Source organism: Psammomys obesus, unplaced genomic scaffold, assembly GCF_907164565.1.
Source record: "Psammomys obesus unplaced genomic scaffold, mPsaObe1.curated_primary_1811, whole genome shotgun sequence".
Lineage (NCBI taxonomy): Eukaryota > Metazoa > Chordata > Mammalia > Rodentia > Muridae > Psammomys > Psammomys obesus.
Genome location: NW_026596120.1, coordinates 7409129 through 7427597, shown reverse-complemented (window position 1 = coordinate 7427597; position 18469 = coordinate 7409129).

The window sequence follows — 18469 nt, the reverse complement described above, 5'->3', positions numbered from 1 at the left end:
ATATATATATATATATATATATATATATATATATATATATATATATACGATATATATGTATATATATACATATATATCCTTTATATATATATGTGTGTATATATATATATACAACATTTGTATTCATGATCTTGTACTATTGTGAGTAAAGTAGAACAAAAGATGGAGAGCCATTGCCAGATGTGTGAGACTTCTGTATATCATGATTCTCATCTCAGCCCTGTGGCTAGCTTAGTGATTGTGCTCAATGAAGGTAAGAGCATGGGAACCAGTATATGAACACTGGGTCTCTGCTGCCTCTACAAACGAGAGGCCTCTCTTATTCCAAAGCTGTGCTTCCTCTTACTGACAGGTCTGCCTCAAGTTCTGCCAAGCCAGACATCAGACTTGAAAACAACCTGAACTTAGTTTTCCACTTTTCACTGTTACTGATTTTTTTGTTTGTGTGTTTCAGTTTCAGGGCTTTGCTTTTTTAAAGAGAGGCTTTAGGCTCACAACAAAATAAGTAGGAGTTACAAATAAGTAGGAGTTACAACATTCGATGTTACTCATCCTAGTGTTACATTTTTACACCTAATGAGCCCATATTGACCCAGTTTCATCTTTTGGCATTTCTGGTTTACCCTAAGGTTCACATTTTTACTGAGAAGTATTAATTGTTCATATAAATGCAGTTTAGTGAGATGTGTCCATACATGGGCCAGCACACACTAATCAAATTCAATCTCTTTTCATCTACAACACCCAAATGCATTTTCCCGTCTTTCGCAATTATTGTTCTATTTCAGATTAACTTAGTTTCTCTGAGGTAAAGCATGCAGTGAATGTTGTCTTTATACTTTTGGTTTGTTTCACTTAGCACAGTGGTTTCCAGTCATATCCACTTTATTTTAAATGAAAGAAATTTGCTTTTGTGGCTGAATAAATAATATTCCTAGAGTTATCTGTACTTTACTTATTTATTTACTTTACCAATGGCTCAAGGTTGGTTCCATGTCTGTCAGTGTTGTATATACTATGAATTTGAACAAATGTATAGTAATACGAGTTCGTCATTATATAATCTTGCGAGGTTATTTTCACTACACTAAAAATTCTCTGTTCTCTCAGTTTATCTTTCTCTTCTTACTAATCTCTTGGCAACCCTGGATCTTTTTATTATTGCCATTTTTATTATTTCCATCTTTTTATTATTGCCACCCTTTCTTGAAAGTCTCAGCCTGCAACCAAATGGGCAGAGACTCTTTTCTCTTCTTCATGTGCACTTAAGCTTCCCTCGTGGTTTTCTAGTTTATTTTCTTTTAACACTAGATGACAAGGCACAGCCTTGGTGTGCCACAGTTAACTGTGAATAAAACTGTTCTAAGCATCTATGTGTAGATTTTGTGTGGCCAGTTATTAATTCCTTTAGGCAAATACTAACAGAGACAATTGTTGACAAGAGTGTTTAGTTTCATAAGAAGCTATCAAAACTTTCAGTGTAAAGAGAATGCCTCAAGGAGACAAAAATAAACTTGGGAGAAAGGACAGTCTATCAAATGAAAGGTGCTTGGAAAACTCCTATCTCCATGAAGATGACTAAAACTCAATCCCTGCCTCTTGCCTTCTACAAAAAGCTCACAAAGAATCAAAACATAAATTCAAAATATGATACTACTAGAACAAAACACCTCAACATGGGGACAAGTGATGATTTTATAGATCAACCAAGAACACTATAGACAAATGACATTTCAACAAACTAGAAAGAGCCACATAACCAAGGAAACAAGCCGCAGACAACCGGAAAGAAAAATAATTAAGACATCACGGCTGGGGAGACAGCTCAGCGGTGAACAGTGCCTTTTTTTTCTTGCACCAGATTTCTGTTCCCAGCACCCACATCAGGAGGCTCACAACCTCCTCTAATTCCAGCTATTGGGAGTCCATAGCTGTCTTCTGGAGTTTGCAGTAATCTGCACCCGTATGTGCATATACCAATACAGACACACATGCATATATATGTAATTTAAGATTAAAAAGATAAACAAAAAAAATAAGGAATGATCAACAAAATGTGATAGATACGTATTTATGTTCATATACTTTTGAGCATAATTTAACCTATAAAAAGGAATGTCCTTTCCCTTAACTTCAGTTTCCACAGTGTTAGTTACCCACAGTCAGCTATGATCTGAAATTATTAAATGAAAAAAATACGATAAGTAATTCATAGGTTATAAAATGAGGATGCCACCTCTGTGATTGAAGGTGACAGCTTAGCTAAGATGACAGAAATAAGCACCTGCTTATTTCCCATGCTACCTGTCCCTGCTCTGGTCCCCTGCTTCTTAACAGGGACAGGCCTCATTGCTTCAATATGACCTTAATCCTCCTGCCTCAGGACTTCCATAATTATTGAAGCAATTTTCCTCCTGGGCACATACAGTGAAGCTGGCCTTGCCTCAAATGCTGCCTTCCAACGGCAGCCTGCTCAATTCCATAACTCCTCCGAAACTTCAATTCCATAACAGTCTGCCCTACCCAAGTGCTGAGATGCCATTCCTAGAACTAGACCTTCCACCATATGGACTAGACCCACAGCTCAGTGGCGGTAAAAGAGGTCTGTATCCAGTGTGCTATTTGGGAGAAATGCGATAGGCTATAGGCCGAGGCACCTCTGCTGAGCTTTCCTGCTCTGATGAGCAGCTGGGGCATAGCACTGCCTGGGGGCCTTATTTCATGGTTACCTTCTCAACAACCTACCAGGGTCCTTCAAGGGCAACCCTATTTTACAGAAGTACATATTGAGACCCAGATGGCCTAAGTGATTTGCTCAAGGCGGAACAGCTGGTAATGTTCAGACAGGCAGGAAGAACTTGCACTGGACCCTGTTCTCTTAATTATGAAATGGCAGTGAGAATGACAACCATGATTGATCTCTCAGTTCTTTGGGGCCAAAGTCTGTGCTAGGCAATGGGACACATTTCTCCCACTTTCTTCAAAGACCTCTTGCAAGGGTGGGCATGTGTTGGAGCCTGAGATTTGAATGGAGAATCTGTAATACGGAAAAAAGCAAATACTATGTGTGCCAATGGTGGGGTAGCGAGGGGCACATGCAGACGCTGTGGAAATTGCGGCCAGTTAGGAAGTAAAAGCAGGTATCTTTGCTTCTTCAAATAATTTCCTGCTGATGTAAAATAGAACTGAGTCTTGAGAAAAGGCAAACAGAAAGGTTTGAAGGCCCTGTTCAGTCTTCGTGCTGTGCCCGTGTTCTTTACAGCCATTTTCAGGGTATCACACTGTCTTCGCAGTCTTTGAACAAGAAACTGGAAGTTCAGAGACATACAGAGGCCAAAACCAGCTCACAGATTGGAAGATGAATTTGAACATAGCTATGTACGGCCAAGCCAGTGGCCTCTCCGGCACCCAAGTCTGCCTTTTCTTTAAAGCCGTTATCACCTGTGTGAGGGACCACCTTGCAGGACCTGGAAGCAGAGAGAGCCCCACGATGCTTACATTTTGAGTACTGCCTCCCTGCCTCCCTGCCTCCCACCTCTTTTTTCTTCCTCCCACCCAACCACAGCTAGTTCATTGTACCAGACCCATGATTCATTGCCACTGGTGTTCAAGCCTGAGCTCAGCTCCCTGGGGACCATGTTTGAGGAGCTCAGTAACTCAGGGCCTCCACTCTAAATTCCTATTAAGCACTCTAGATTTAATAGCTGCTATTAATACAAATTATGCTTCATTAAGCATGAAGCTAAGGAGAACACGGCTCGAAGGATCCAGTTCAATACCGGGCTGAAGGACAAACAGAACAGCTATTTTTAATCCTGGCAATGTCAGCGGGGAGAGAGCAGCCTTCCACCGTGTGTGCCTGTCACTGCTACTGCAAACTGAGTTTTTCACAACTTCAAGTAAACATCCCTTGTTTTCAGCTCACTGCATGCGATGGAAGTAAACATTTCCCGCCCTTGAGGGGATGGATGGTGGCTGACGCAGCTTTTCCATTCCTGAAACTTGTCCCTACAGAATATGAGGAGGTACAGGAAGGAAGAACCTACCAGAAGGTGTCCTCATAGAGCTTGCTGTTAGGAATCTCGCTGAGGCTTGCTGCCTACCTTGGTGGAGGCTCTAGCTCCTCCAGGCTTAGGAGAATAGCCATGTGTGATGTTTTGAAAGGGAATACCCCCCCCTAGACTCATTTGTTTGAGTACTTGGTCCCCAGTGGTGGGGCTGTGTGGGAAGGATTAGGAGATGTGACCCTGTGAGAGGAGGTATGTCTGAGAGCCAGCTTTGAAGTTTCAAAACCCTTGTGTCATTCCCAGAGTGCCTGTTCTCCGCTTCTCCCTGTGTGTATATGGATGTGAGTGCTCAGCTGCTGCTTCAATGCCACGTCAGCTTGCCTGCTGCCATGCTCTGTACCGTGAGGGTCATGGATGTAAACCATCTGAATCTGTAAGCCCCAAATAAACTCTTTCCTCAATAAGTTGTCTTGGTCATGATGTTTTATCACAGGGGAAAAAAAACCCTAAGACATCATCCTTGACACATTGTCCTCTCTGTCACGTATAGACTGTGTGGTCCAAAGCCATCTCAGGAGGAGGCAAAAATCGCCATTCTTCAGAAACAGGAAATCAGAAATCATTTTCTTGTAAAAAGCCAGGTAATAAATACATAGTGTAGGCTTTGCGGCCTCTACAGTGATTATTTGGCTGTGCCACTGACACACAAAACTAGCTGTAGACTACAGATAAAAGAATGTGCGCGGTTACATTTAATAGAACTTTATTTACCAAAAGTTAGGATGGGCCACATCTGCCCATACCTCTCACTTATGATTCAACTTTTCTTTGGCAACTCAAAATTTTTTTATGGTGAGTGTACCAGTCTTTGCTGAGCATCCTTAAGATATGTCGGTTCTCTACAAAGCAATGACATTGCCAACCACCTGGGGTAGGGTCGGGGGAAGCCTTCTGGAGCCTCATGTCACTACTGCATCTGGCTTGGCTGGGGTTGTTTCTTAGCCTCAATGTGTTCAGCCAAGCCTGTGTGGTATTCGTGGGTGCCATGGGCGAGTAGCACTTCTGTGGAGGAGTCCTGTTGCATTCTGCTGGCTACATCTTAGATTCAATGTCATCTTTTTTTTATCTGTTCTAGCGTCTGAGAATGCCTGCACTGCAAAGACTTCTGGTGATATGGGTCCCAGCCTGTGTCAGGTTAGGCATTTGTTCAGTTGATCTCCATTCCCACCCCATTTCGAGAAGCACTTTGAGCTGTGAGTACAACTAAGAAAGAAGAGGCCTAAAATGGCATGGCTGGCGTGCTTTCTTCCTTAAGAACAAGATGGCAGAGCTCCTTCCAAGAGTTTATGAGGAGCAGGATTTGTATCATCCACCAACAAAAGGCATTTCAGAAACAGAATACTTGAGTAAGAAGCCAGGGTGAAGGCAGGGGCTTTCTAGGCCAGATGCAAAACTAGTTAAGAGTAAAATAAGAATAAAACCATAACTGGGAAGAAGGGGTTATTTGCCATTAAACAGAACAGCAAATTAGCATGGAACTTTAAAATATCTGGGCTCAACTTCCTCGTAAACAGCAAGGTGAAACACAGGTCATTCTCACAGGTAATTAATCCCTCATCAACGTCATTCACCATTAATAGGACAGCTGCATTTATATTTGCCTTAAGTAATTTTTCTTCACAGTCCTCTAAGGGCTACAAAATCATCATAGAGAATGACCTGGAAGACGCAAAGGGAAGCAAGTTCTTCCCTTTGGGAATGGCAGACCTGTTAACGAGAACGTTGATGAGGCCACTCAGTGTAAATGAACGAACACATGCTGCACCCTATTGCCTCAGTTAATCTGCCATCTTGGAAGGCTCTGCTCACTCTTCCAGTGTGGTAGCATTTACACATGGCTGAGGCTGAGAATGGCTGTTAGCATCCACAGCTCTGATGGCTTTCCTGGCCTTTAGACTACCAAGGAGATTTGACCAGGTCCAAATGGGCTAAAACAGGCAGTGATGAGATCTTCCTAGCCTTACTCTGCCTAACAAGAAAACACTAAAGCAAAATCCAAAACTAGGAAGTCCAAAAACTCACACACACACACACACACACAATCACAAATATTTTTATTGATCCTAGTAGCACCTCATCTTCATGGTATTTTTCAGAAAGGATTCACACCTAAGCTTAGCAGTTAACACAGACCAAGTTAAATGCAGGTATAATGCTTCTGGCTCATGGACATAGGATCCAGAACAGATATGTTGGTAAGTGAGGAACACAGAATCTAAAAAGGCTTTCTCAACCTCTGGGAGGTTGGTGTTAGCAGGAAGTCTTGAGTTTCTTTTACTCAACAGGCAAGAGAGCAGGTGTTGATCAATTTCATTGCAAAGGACCAGAGGAAAACATTCTGGAGTGTGGCCAGGTTGACAGGAACAGGCAACAGGCTGTATATAACCCACTGGCGATATTTTGCCCACTCTTACTGTAGGCTACAGCAGTCTCCCTAAACCAACATGACTAAGACTTCACTCACCATTGCTGAATAGTTCCAAAAGACTCTCTCTCTACGCCCCACGGTACTTACAGCTTTAAAGCTAAGTAAACTGTTGTTTTACCTTTGCCAACATCTGCTGTGAGCTTCATCATTTACAGGCAATTAGCACAAACGTGCCCCCTCCATTTGGCAGCCAATGCGGAGCTACGCACAATAACTCCTTCAAGTGGGCAAGGGACATGTGGAGGCTGAGAGACAACGTGCTGCTTCAGCAGATGACAGCGTCTTGTTGGCTCTGAGCTCAAGTTGCTGAAAGGAGAGAAATGTCACAAGCTGAAGGATGTAGGCCACTGCCTCACATGAGTGGGGACAGGGTCATATGAGTACCCCGAAACATTTTACTTAAACAGCAGCTGACAAAAGCTAGGGAGACAAAAATCAGCCAGCTGAAGTATCCCTATCGGAAGCCACCCTCTAATATCCTTAAGAAAAAAAAATGTCATCAGTAAATGCATAGAACGTTTTCTATGCATTTAAAAAATAAAACGGGGGGGGGGAGGATGAGACCGGGAGGGGACTAGGGAGGGGCTTATGGGGGGATACAAAATGAATAAAGTGTAATTAATAAAAGTTAAAAAAATGGAAAAAATAAAACAGAGTAAAAAAAATTATAAAATATGATGTTTGAGATGTTGAGTTAAAACCCTTGCTTTTGTAAAGCAAAGGACACCATCATCAAAACAAAGCGACTGCCTACAGATTGGGAAAGAATCTTCACCAACCCTTTATCTGACAGAGGACTCATATCCAGTATATATAAAGAACTAAAGAAGCTGAAAAGCAGCAAACCAAGTAATCCACTTAAAAAATGGGGAACAGAGCTAAACAGAGAACTCTCTGTAGAAGAATATGGAATGGCAGAGAAGCATTTAAAGAAATGTTCAACCTCATTAGCCATTAGGGAAATGCAAATCAAAACAACCCTGAGATTTCACCTTACACCCATCAGAATGGCCAAGATCAAAAACTCAAGTGACAACACATGCTGGAGAGGTTGTGGAGAAAGGGGAACCCTTCTCCACTGCTGGTGGGAATGTAAACTTGTACAACCACTCTGGAAATCAATCTGGCACTTTCTCAGACAACTAGGAATAGTGCTTCCTCAAGATCCAGCCATACCACTCCTAGGCATATACCCAAAAGAGGCTCAAGTACACAATAAGGACATTTGCTCAACCATGTTTGTAGCAGCTTTATTTGTAATAGCCAGAAGCTGGAAACAGCCCAGATGCCCCTCAACTGAAGAATGAATGCAGAAATTGTGGTACATCTATACAATGGAGTATTACTCAGCAATGAAAAATAAGGAAATCATGAAATTTGCAAGTAAATGGTGGGACTTGAAAAGGATCATCCTGAGTGAGTTGTCCCAGAAGCAAAAAGACACACACGGTATATACTCATTCATATAAATATACAGCATAGGATAAACCCACTAAAATCGGTACGTCTAAACAAACTAAGCAAAAGAGAGGACCCTAACTAAAATGCTCAATCCCCATCCTGAAAGGCAAAGAGGATGGACATCAGAAGAAGAAGAAAACAGGAAACAACCTAAGAACCTGCTACAGAGGGCCTCTGAAAGCCAGAAGAAAAAAACAGGAAACAACCTAGGAACCTGCCACAGAGGGCCTCTGAAAGCCTCTGCCCTGCAGACTATCAAAGCAAATGCTGAGCCTGATGGCCAACTGTCGGGCAGAGTGAATGGAATTTTATGTAAGAAGTGGGAAATAGCAAGAGCTGGAGAGGACAGGAACTCCACAAGGAGAGCAACAGAACAAGATAATTTGAACACAGGGAACTTCCCGGAGACTCATACTCCAACCAAGGACTATTCATGGAGATAACCTAGAACTTCTGCACAGATGTAGCCTACGGCAGTTCAGTTTCCAAGTGGGTTACATAGTAATGGGAAGAGGGACTGCCTCTGACATAATCTGATTGGCCTGCTCTTTGATCACTTGCCCCTGAAGGGGGAGCAGTCTTACCAGGCCACAGAAGATGACAATGCAGCCACTTCTGATGAGAACTGATAGACTAAGATCAGAAAGGAGAGGAGAACCTCCCCTATCAGTGGACTTGGGGAGGGGCATGCATGCAGAAAAAGGGGGGGAAGGGTGGAATCGGGAGAGGAGGAGGGAGGGGCTTATGGGGGGCACAAAATGAATAAAGTGTAATTAATAATAATAATAATAAATATTTAAAAAAAAACTTGGAAAAACTGCTAGTGGGTAAATTGTACAAAACTTTTTTTTTTTTTTTTTTTTTTGGCCTTTAGAAGGTAGAAAAGTGGACTGAAGAAAAAAAAGGCTTTGAATAAAAGCTTTGAAACGCCACCATTTCAACCCCAAACCTGACTCAGCCGACCTCGGAAAGCTAACAATGAGCACAGACTCGCAGATGCAGCTAAATGTATTGTGTACCTAGTGTCATGACTTTTTGTAAAATATGCCACCCATAGGAGAGGAATCAGAAAGACTGCCTGTCTTCTAGAACTTCCTGCATCCCATTGCATGCCTGTGGGTGTTCATCTGTTTCCACCCAGCAATCAGAAAGGTTCATCCCGTATCCACCCCTTTCAAGTAGTAAAGCCACATTTCAGTCAACGAATGCAACCACGACCCAGACTAAACATGGGCATCCTCCTCGGCTGCTATAGACAGCTGCTGCAAAGCTTAAGAAACAAGTTTTGGCACTGGAGGTTGATGTTGAGATGCATATGGTAAGTCTAGCTGGGCTACAGGATCTGCCAGGGCAGTCGCCCACCAAACATCAGCGAGCAGAATGTTCAGGGATCCTGCTCAGAGCTTAGTAGGTGACTCGCTGAGACTGTTTAACTGCATCTTGTTCTGAGCATCACCTGTGCTTCTCGTGGCCACTAAGGCTGAGGAAGATGGCTCTCTTCTTAGCACCTGGAGACATTCTTCAAGTCAGGTGACTCCCTTTATCTCCCTCGCTTGGTGAGTCCTTCCCCGACTCACATCCCATAATTCATAACAGGGATGGAATTTTGATCAAGATCACTTTATAAGCACATCATTTGAAGTCCCACTTGACTCCAATCTGACCACAGAGCAACACTATTTTCTATAGAGATGACGCGTACAGAGACATGGCCACTGTGGCAGGGTCAAGCTCAAGATGGCTGTGTGTGGCAGAGACCTGCAAACTAGTGAGGAGGCTGAAACATCTGTCCTGCCAAGCCCTCTTAGCGCAGGACTTCTGCGAACTTTATTCTGGCAGCATAGATAGGGAGGACCTGAAAACTAGCTGAGGGACTCATGTCTCAAGGATCTAGGAAAGATCTTCTCTTAAAATTCTTATTTACCGTTATTGGGAGTGGTGCGTGTGTGCCATAGCACATAAGTGGAGGTCAGAGGAAAACTGTCTGGAGTTGGTCCTCCCATTCACCTTCACATGGGTTCTGGGGATGGAGCTCAGACCATCAGGTTTGCATGGCAAGTAGGGGGGAGCTTTCATTGTCTATGTCTTTCTTCTTCCCTAGGATGTTTCCGCACAATGGCAAGGTTTTGATTTTGGTTCGGTTTTGTTTTATTTTGCAACTATACAGGAAAAGGACAGATACTGACATTGTATCTGTCTTTCATTGACTCCTTCAGTGAGTTCTGGGACCCTCAGCCTCTAGGTTCTAAAGTAAGAAAGGCCAACTCAGTGAGATGGCTCCACATTACCCAAGGAGTGTTTGCCACTAGGCCTAAAACCCTGAGTTCAGGGCCCAGGACCCACACAGTAAAAGGAGAGCACTGACTCCCACAGATTGGTCCCTGATTGACACATTCCTGTTTTCACACACACCACGCACACTTCACATGCACACACACACACACACACACTCACATGGTAAGTGAAGAAATGCAACAAACTCAGAAACAAAGACACGCTAGTGTGGATTTTCTGCTACTGGTTGGATTTTCTCTTATATAACATCAAGTGTTTCCCAACTGCAGCTGTGTGACTGTGCTTTCGAATTCATGCAGACAGGCAAGTGAGGCCTCTCCTTCCCCTTACAATGAGCCTGCACGCCAACACATGAGCAATGTGTTTCAGTGAAAGACAGAAAACAGAATAAGCCAACAGGTAACCAAACATGAATATACCCCAGATCAAACTACCATTATAAATGAGTTGGCAAAGACTTGAAAGAAACACGGCAAGGATCCTCAGAGAGAACATCAACCGAAAGGACGGAAGTTAAAAGGAAAAAAAGTCAAATGAAGTCAAAATAACAGTAAATCACAAAAACCCAAATAGAAATATTAAAGATGAAATATATAGATAGCTAAATAAATAAGCTCAGTGGGTAAAGTTTACTCCGCTGGATACAGAATGAAATTGACTCAGAAGAAATAACCCGGAAAATGACTATAAAATAATAGTGATAAAAATAAGAGGAAGAACAGGAGGAAATGTGGAAAATAAAGAGGAGTGATGTCTGAAGCAATGAAAGTAGAATGGTTTCCAAGATTTAAGACTTGAGCTTTCATATTCAAGCTTGCCCTGATCATGGGACTCGATAAACACAAATCTAAATTCAACATGTCAAAAGGAGAAGATAAATCTTAGAAATCTCCAGATAACAGCAAAAAGCTTCCCTAGCAAAATAAGATAGTGAGAGGGCCCCAGGGTGTGGCTGAGCACCCCTCTCACCCCTGGGCTGGCTCCAAGATGCAGCTGAGCACCTTTTCCTTCCCTGAGCTGGCCTCTTCCTTCCTCCCACTTCAGCACAGCATCTTTTCTAGCTAACATCTTCTCAAATACTGACGGAATCTGCAGTGTTCTGTCGATGTCCTCACCCTCCTCCACATTTTCTTCAATATTCAAAATTCATTCTCTTCATCGCAGAGTTTATATTCACAGCCCCTGCTGCTCACTTCCAACTCACCCATCCCCTCTCCCAAACGCCAACTTTCATTTGCACTTTTATTATTTTCACAGAAAGGGTTAGTGCTACCTTTCAAATCTGCATTCCATAGACAGAGGGCTGGGGAGGAAAGAGAGAGAGAGATGTTGATTAGCAACTATTAACATTTGGAAACAAAGCCAGAAATCCTAAAAATTCATGCCACACGCTCTCACTTAACGAAAGTCAGATGGTTTGTAAGAGATTCCAAGTGGCAAAAACAAAGACATATTCGGTGTTTCACAGAAGGTAGAACAGCACTACTGGTGATTGGATGCATTGCTTTTCCCCACGGTGGTGAGGGGAGCAGGAACCGGGTCCAGGCACTCTCTTGGCCCTAGGCTGGGTTCAATTTCTAGAGCATTAAAGCAGATGGGTAGAAAACCCAGTTCCCTGGGGCCATGGGCAGGGTTTAAAGTCTTCAATCTGGAAAACAGAGGCTCTGCTGTGTTCTTTTCCCCACCTGGCAGGCAACTGCTGGCCAACGCTGTAGCTAAACATTTTTACAGGTGTTTAATAGCATTTACTGTCCTTTGTGTTCAATGTGGTCTTGGTAGATCCCTAAAAGCATTCTTTTTTATCTCCATTCTTTTTTTCCCTCATTTTGTCTATTTTGAGCATTTTAAAAGCTGTCTCTGCCAATTCCTCTAAGGACATATCTATTTGATTTAACTAAAAAAAAAAATCTTGGGTATATTTAAGAAAATAAGACTGAAAAGAGATACCTCAACTGTGGAAATTACACAGAGGACCAGAAGTGTCTTATTTAGTAATTTTATATACAAATATTTAAGCATATGTGTCATTAGATGAGACATGTACAAAAGAAATTTGATTAAACATTTTATAAATGTGACAGCAGCTTCAAAATTTGCTTGGCTTTTCTATGAATATCAATTCTAAGAAGCAGATTTGGATCAGCCACGTTATCAGAAAGACTAAATTACCTCTTAATTCTCTCAGTAAACAGCAGCATTACAGAATTGTTGACACAGAAAGGGAATCAGAAGTGTGAAGTATGAAGTGTGCTGAGAAAAGCTCTTCCGGGAAGCTCTCCTGTTTCTTAGATGAGGTTGTTCAAGGCAAGAAGAGGTGCTCCATATTTTAACACTTAAGAAACTGGCCAGGACTGGACGCTCCATCTCCTGTCTCCCAACTGATCTCACAGAGCCCCCTAAGGCTACACTCAGGGACACAGATTACACTCTGGTGGGAGAATGAAAATCCAGCACTCCTCTGACGTAGCCCTGTGCCTTCCTCATGCAGCCACTTTTTCCTCTCTAAACTCATCAGTGAGGTTTTATTTGTTTTCTAAGAAGCAAGTCAAGTCATTGTGTCCTTTTCTCCAGCATCACCAACAATTCTGCATCCAGGTGAGGTCTTCACTCACTGAGTCTCAAATTTCAGCTTTCATTTCTTCAAGAGCATTTTTTTTATTCGAACCCTGGGGCCAGTGCTGATTAAGAAAGTTGTTGCAAGCTTCATTAAGGATGCTGAGTCTGAAAACAAGCTACTGACCCCTTTCATTTCTCCCCTATAGGCTTTACTTGGGTTGAATTTCAGATACAACCCCTATAGAATGAAACCCCCAGATGTCAGACAACAGATCAAAAACACAGATAATCGCTGACACAGATCCCCAAATAAGCTCATCCTCATCCTGGATATGACCTCACCTCCCAGTGTTGGCAGCCATAGGGCTACAAATTTTATTTATGCCTCAATGTCAGGCAACACAACAGAGAGAAACATTGTCCCTCTGGAGGAAGAAAAAAAAATGTAGGTGACAAGTTACTGCAATCATTATTCAAGAGTGGCCCTTGGTGGCAAGGCATAGAGGCAGGCAGAATGATAAGGATGTAAAAAACATGCCAGTGAATGTGAGCAAAGCACCTGGGACTGTCTAGGCTCCATATGAAGGATCTGCCTCAGTCCACATGAGAACCCACTCTTATTGAGTGTATTGAGGAGCTATTATTGACAGTTGATTGTCTGTTAGAGAAAGTCAGTTCTGTTAGCAATATGGCTCCTGCTTGGTGGACCATACTCCAGTGGATGTTCCCATACCCATGTGTATATGGGATGCACTAATTGGACTCCACGGATCATAAAAGGAGGACAAAAAGTTGGTGGGAGGATGTGGAGAGGGGTTTCCCAGAAGAATTGGAGTGGGATGAATATGATCAAAATACATTGTATGGGTGTGTGAAATTCTCAAGAATAAATTTAAAGTATCATAAAAAAGGAAATGTAGAATTACCATACACTCCAGCTATACTACTCCCAGGAAAATACCCCCAAAGTCTAAATGAGCATACTATATGGCTATTTGCTCACCATGTTTATTTCATCACTATTAACAAATTCAACCTAGGTGTCTGCCAACAGATGAAGAGAGAAAATATGTGTGCACACAATGAAGTTTTATTCAGCCATAAAGAAGAACAAAATATTCATTTTCAGTAAAGTAGATGAAACTGTAGATCATCATATTACATGAAATAAGTCAAACCATGAAATATAAATAAATACATGTTTTATTCCTATGTGCACATTAGGTTACATGCATATGATTTCATATGAAGAGCTCAAGAAGGATAAGCAGGAGTGGGGAAGGAGAGGCGAGGATGTGCATAGGAGTCAGTATGTTCAAAATGGATGCCTTTATAAAACATACTGATACAATGAATGCATGCCAATGAAAATTCTTAAAAAATAAAACAGAAACACCGACATACCAAAATTCAATAGAAACTACAAAATACAAAACATCAAATGTCTAAGAATTGGCTTTTTTCTCAAAATATAAAACATACAAACCTTTACAAAGACTTTTTTAAAAGGAATCAAATAAATAAGATAAGTGAAAATGAATGACTTCCTGGAGAGATGATGAAGCTTCAGCCTTGTGAACCAGTGAAGCAGAAGAAGAAAGAAGAGGAGGATGAGGAGGAGGATGAAGAGGAGGAGGAGGAGGAAGAAGAAAAGAAGAAGAGGAAGAAACAATAGACTCTATTCCAAAGGAAGACATAAAAGACATATTCTAAATGACAGGATGCCTGGAAAGATCAGAAGAAAGGCAGTGATAAACCAAAGAAGAGCCAAGCTGAACAAGGCTGCAGTTGTAAGGCTGGAAAGTGCCTCTCCTGATGCTGGCACAGTAGCTCTGAACTGCCTCAGTTTGTATTCCATAAAATGTCCTTATTCTTCATCAGTTTAAAAAAATAGCTTTGCCGGATGTTCAATGTTTAGTGGAGTTTCACACACACACACACACACACACACACACACACACACACACACACATTGAAATATATCATTTCATGGTTTCTGGCTTTCAGGCTGCAGAGGTCTGATGTGTGTGTCTTTGTAGTTAAATTGTTCATTTTTCTTTACAGCTCTTAGCATTATTTCTTTGCTGTGTATTTTTGACATATTGACTTTAACATGTTCTGGAGAGGTTATTGTCAGGTTGATTATATTTGTGGTTGTAAATGCTGCTTGTGCTTAGGTGTCCATTTCTTACCCTCAAATTGGGCAATTTTGAGTTGTTTGCAAATGGAGCCCCATAGATCCCAAAACATTACAAGCTACTTCCAATGCTTTTGGTTACCCTCCAGGACTTGACAATAAGACCTTATGGCTTAAAAAAAACAAAAAACAAAAAACAAAAAAAATACTGCTTATGTCAGTCATAGATCAAGGGAAAATCAAACTGGTCATTACCTGGAAGCTTCAATCTTACTTTTTTCATAGCTCTGTAAAGTGCTATCCACACTATTTGGGGAGAAGAATAGTCACCAATCTCACCCAGATGTAAACCCTATACACTCTAATAATTACTGGCCCCACAAAATAGACCCACTTTCATTATAGCGACACAAATGTTAAAATAGCAAACAACGTCTGATTGTATCTAAGGCCTATTCCATAAGCTGGAACCCATATCTTACACTAGCAGCAAGACCAAAAACTTATGGCCAACTAAGTCCTGGTGGAGAGAGAACTCTAGAGAGAGAACTATTCTGCTAAAGGTATTGAAACAACTCCTAATGGCTGATTTCTATACCCGTAGATCAGGGCATCTCTCAACTCTCTTCAGAGGAGCTTCTTTTTGGAAGAGATGCCAAAATAAAACACTGCGGAGACCCACAGCTTGTGGATGTACAGAGATAAGGGACTTGGAAATAGTCAAACCTAAATGGAATGGAGGTACATATTATACACATACACCCAAGCTCGAGAATTTTAGACGAAGAGGAGGAAGAAAAAATGTAACAGCCCCAGAAGTGGTGGAATTTAAATTAAAAAAACAAACATGTTTACTGGACACCACAGGACAGCTGAACATATAAACTCAGAGACTAGGTGATAGCATGCGCAAGACCTGGGCAAGCTCAAGGCAGATAAATTTCCAGCTTGGAGTGGGAGAGGGAGGCATGAAATTCCACCACTAGCTAAGAATCTGTTGGCATATTGGCATATGATAGTTGGAAGTGGGAGAGTCAGTTTTCTTTAATGGTCTACTGCACCTCAAGTCAGGCTCCAGGCCCAGAAGAAGTTGGGCAACACAAATTGGATTAATCGTGTTATGATGAAGAAGGAGGAGGAGGAATAGGAGAAGAAGGAAGATGATGAGGAAGAGGAATAGAAGAAGGAGGAGGAGGAATAAAAGAAGGAGGAGAAGAAGGAAGATGAGGAGGAGGAAGAGGAATACAAGGAGGAGGAGAAGGAGGAGGAGGAACTTGAAGTTGGGGGAGAGCAGAGACCCAGATAGGGGAAGAGTAGGTAGGGGTGGTGAACATGACAGCACTGACTCCCCGCCACTCTGCTCCCCACAAGACTGCTCTCCGAATACATCCCTTTTTTGCATCATCTGACAGCTCCTACAGGACTGTGAGTTTGTAATCCTTCATGAAAACATAAGCATAGCCAAGCCTGCACAAATTTAACAAAGATAAAACAAAATAAACACAGCCCTGATTTTTAGATGCCTTCCACTACAGCCCATGTTCACTGGCTGGGTGACTTGACAAATTCTATAACCTTGAGCACCCCTGCTCTCCTCCGGGGGGCAAGAGGGGACTGATAGTGGGGGCCTTGAATAATTTTTATAAGGGTTAAACTGTAATGCAGCACCTGGTAGCTATTATTATTAGTTTATTTAGACACAAGTCACCCTCCATTTGGTAAAGATAAGGCCAAACAGGAATCAAAAACAAGCCAGGGATGCCTGCATCATTTGCAAAGGCATATGAAGTCTGCCATATGAAGTGTGCCATATGAAGTCTGAAAACATGTGTTTAGATATGCCAGCAACCTTGCGAGGTTGCTGTTGTTATCACTCTAATTTAATAGGTGAAGTTGTTGGGGCTCGGGAAAGCCCCTGCCCTCTGCTAGTCTGCACACGTCTTACATTATAGCACCTGCCAAGAGCATTATAGTAATTGCCTGTCTGCTTGTATCTCTAAGATGTGGTGTTCTTGACAGCAGCAGCAAATTGAAGCTCCTGAGATAGTCCTGATGGATCACAGAGTTCTGATGGATCATAGAGATAGAACAGCTAGCCTCCAACCATCAATCAGCAAGTGCACCCTTAGTCAAGTACCCCCTGACCCAACTTCCAGAACACTCTTCTTGTTGCTCCATAACATCTTCCTTTCACCTCCTTGAATTTTTCTGGGATGAGGCATGCTGGCCCTTCACCAGAAAAGAGTTGAGGCTCCACCTGTGCACTCAAGCGTGGCTCTGAGTCACTGACAGGGCTCCAGTAAGAAGAACCGTGACATCACCACACCTATGCTAGGGGACTCGATAGATCTGAGGACACTGCAACCCAGGATGCTTCCCTTTCTTCACAGCACTCCACCCAGTATCCTACCCAGCCCCTAAGCATTCTATGACTTCACCCACTGTGCAATAATGTGGAAACATTTAACCAATGCAACAAACACCACGACATTTCAAAAGAGATTTATTGAAGTCTAGTCAACTTGCAAAAATTTACCCATCTTAAAACACATATATTGATGAGTCTCAGAAATAGATATGCAAACTTTAGCCACCACACAGAAGATACCGAATATTTTCGTCAGCCCAGACAGCTTCCTTTGGTTCCCACCTCAACGTCTTCCTTTACTTAACCCCATTCCATATCCATTCCTATAGTTTGGCTTCTTCTTCTAGAATGTCACAAGATGAAAGCATAGTGTATTTATTGTCTTTGGGCTTTGGCTTCTTTCACTTAGCATGATGATTTTAATATCCAGCTATACTGTTGCTTGCATCATTAGGTTCCATTTTATTCCTAAGTAATACTCCATTGCATGAACATAGCACAATCTACGTACCCATTCTCCTGTTAGTGAACATGTGGGTTATTTTCAGCTTTTATTTGGGTTAAATAAACAGCCATTATCTTTTATGGACAAATCTTCATATGAAATAAACTTTTCATTCCATAGGATAAATAGTAGAATTAGAATGGGCAACATATTGATGTATTTTTTTTTTACCTTTATAAGAAAGCATCAACCTATCTTCCCAAGCAACCATATCATCTTATTCTCACACCAGCAATTCACAAGAGTTCAAGTCGTATCACTGTACTGCTTTCTCTTTCGCGGTGACATTGTTAGTCTTTTAAAATCTAGCTATGCTGCTATCATATCTCACTGTTTTGAGTTTATCTTTTAATTGAAAAAAAAATCAGAATTTCAGAATGACTGCAGCGCTTCTGTTATTTCTACCTTTCCCTGTACTAATTTTTCCTGTGTCTCTAATCCCTCAAATTCATGACCTACTCTTAATTATTATTGATATATATATATATATATATACTTTTATGTATACATATGTGAAGACACACATATACATACATAATATATATATCACATATATATCAGAGTCCATTTACTTTTGTTCATATATATATGTGTGTGTGTGTGTTTGTGTGTGTGTGTGTGTGTGTGTGTGTGTGTGTGTGTGTGTGTGTGT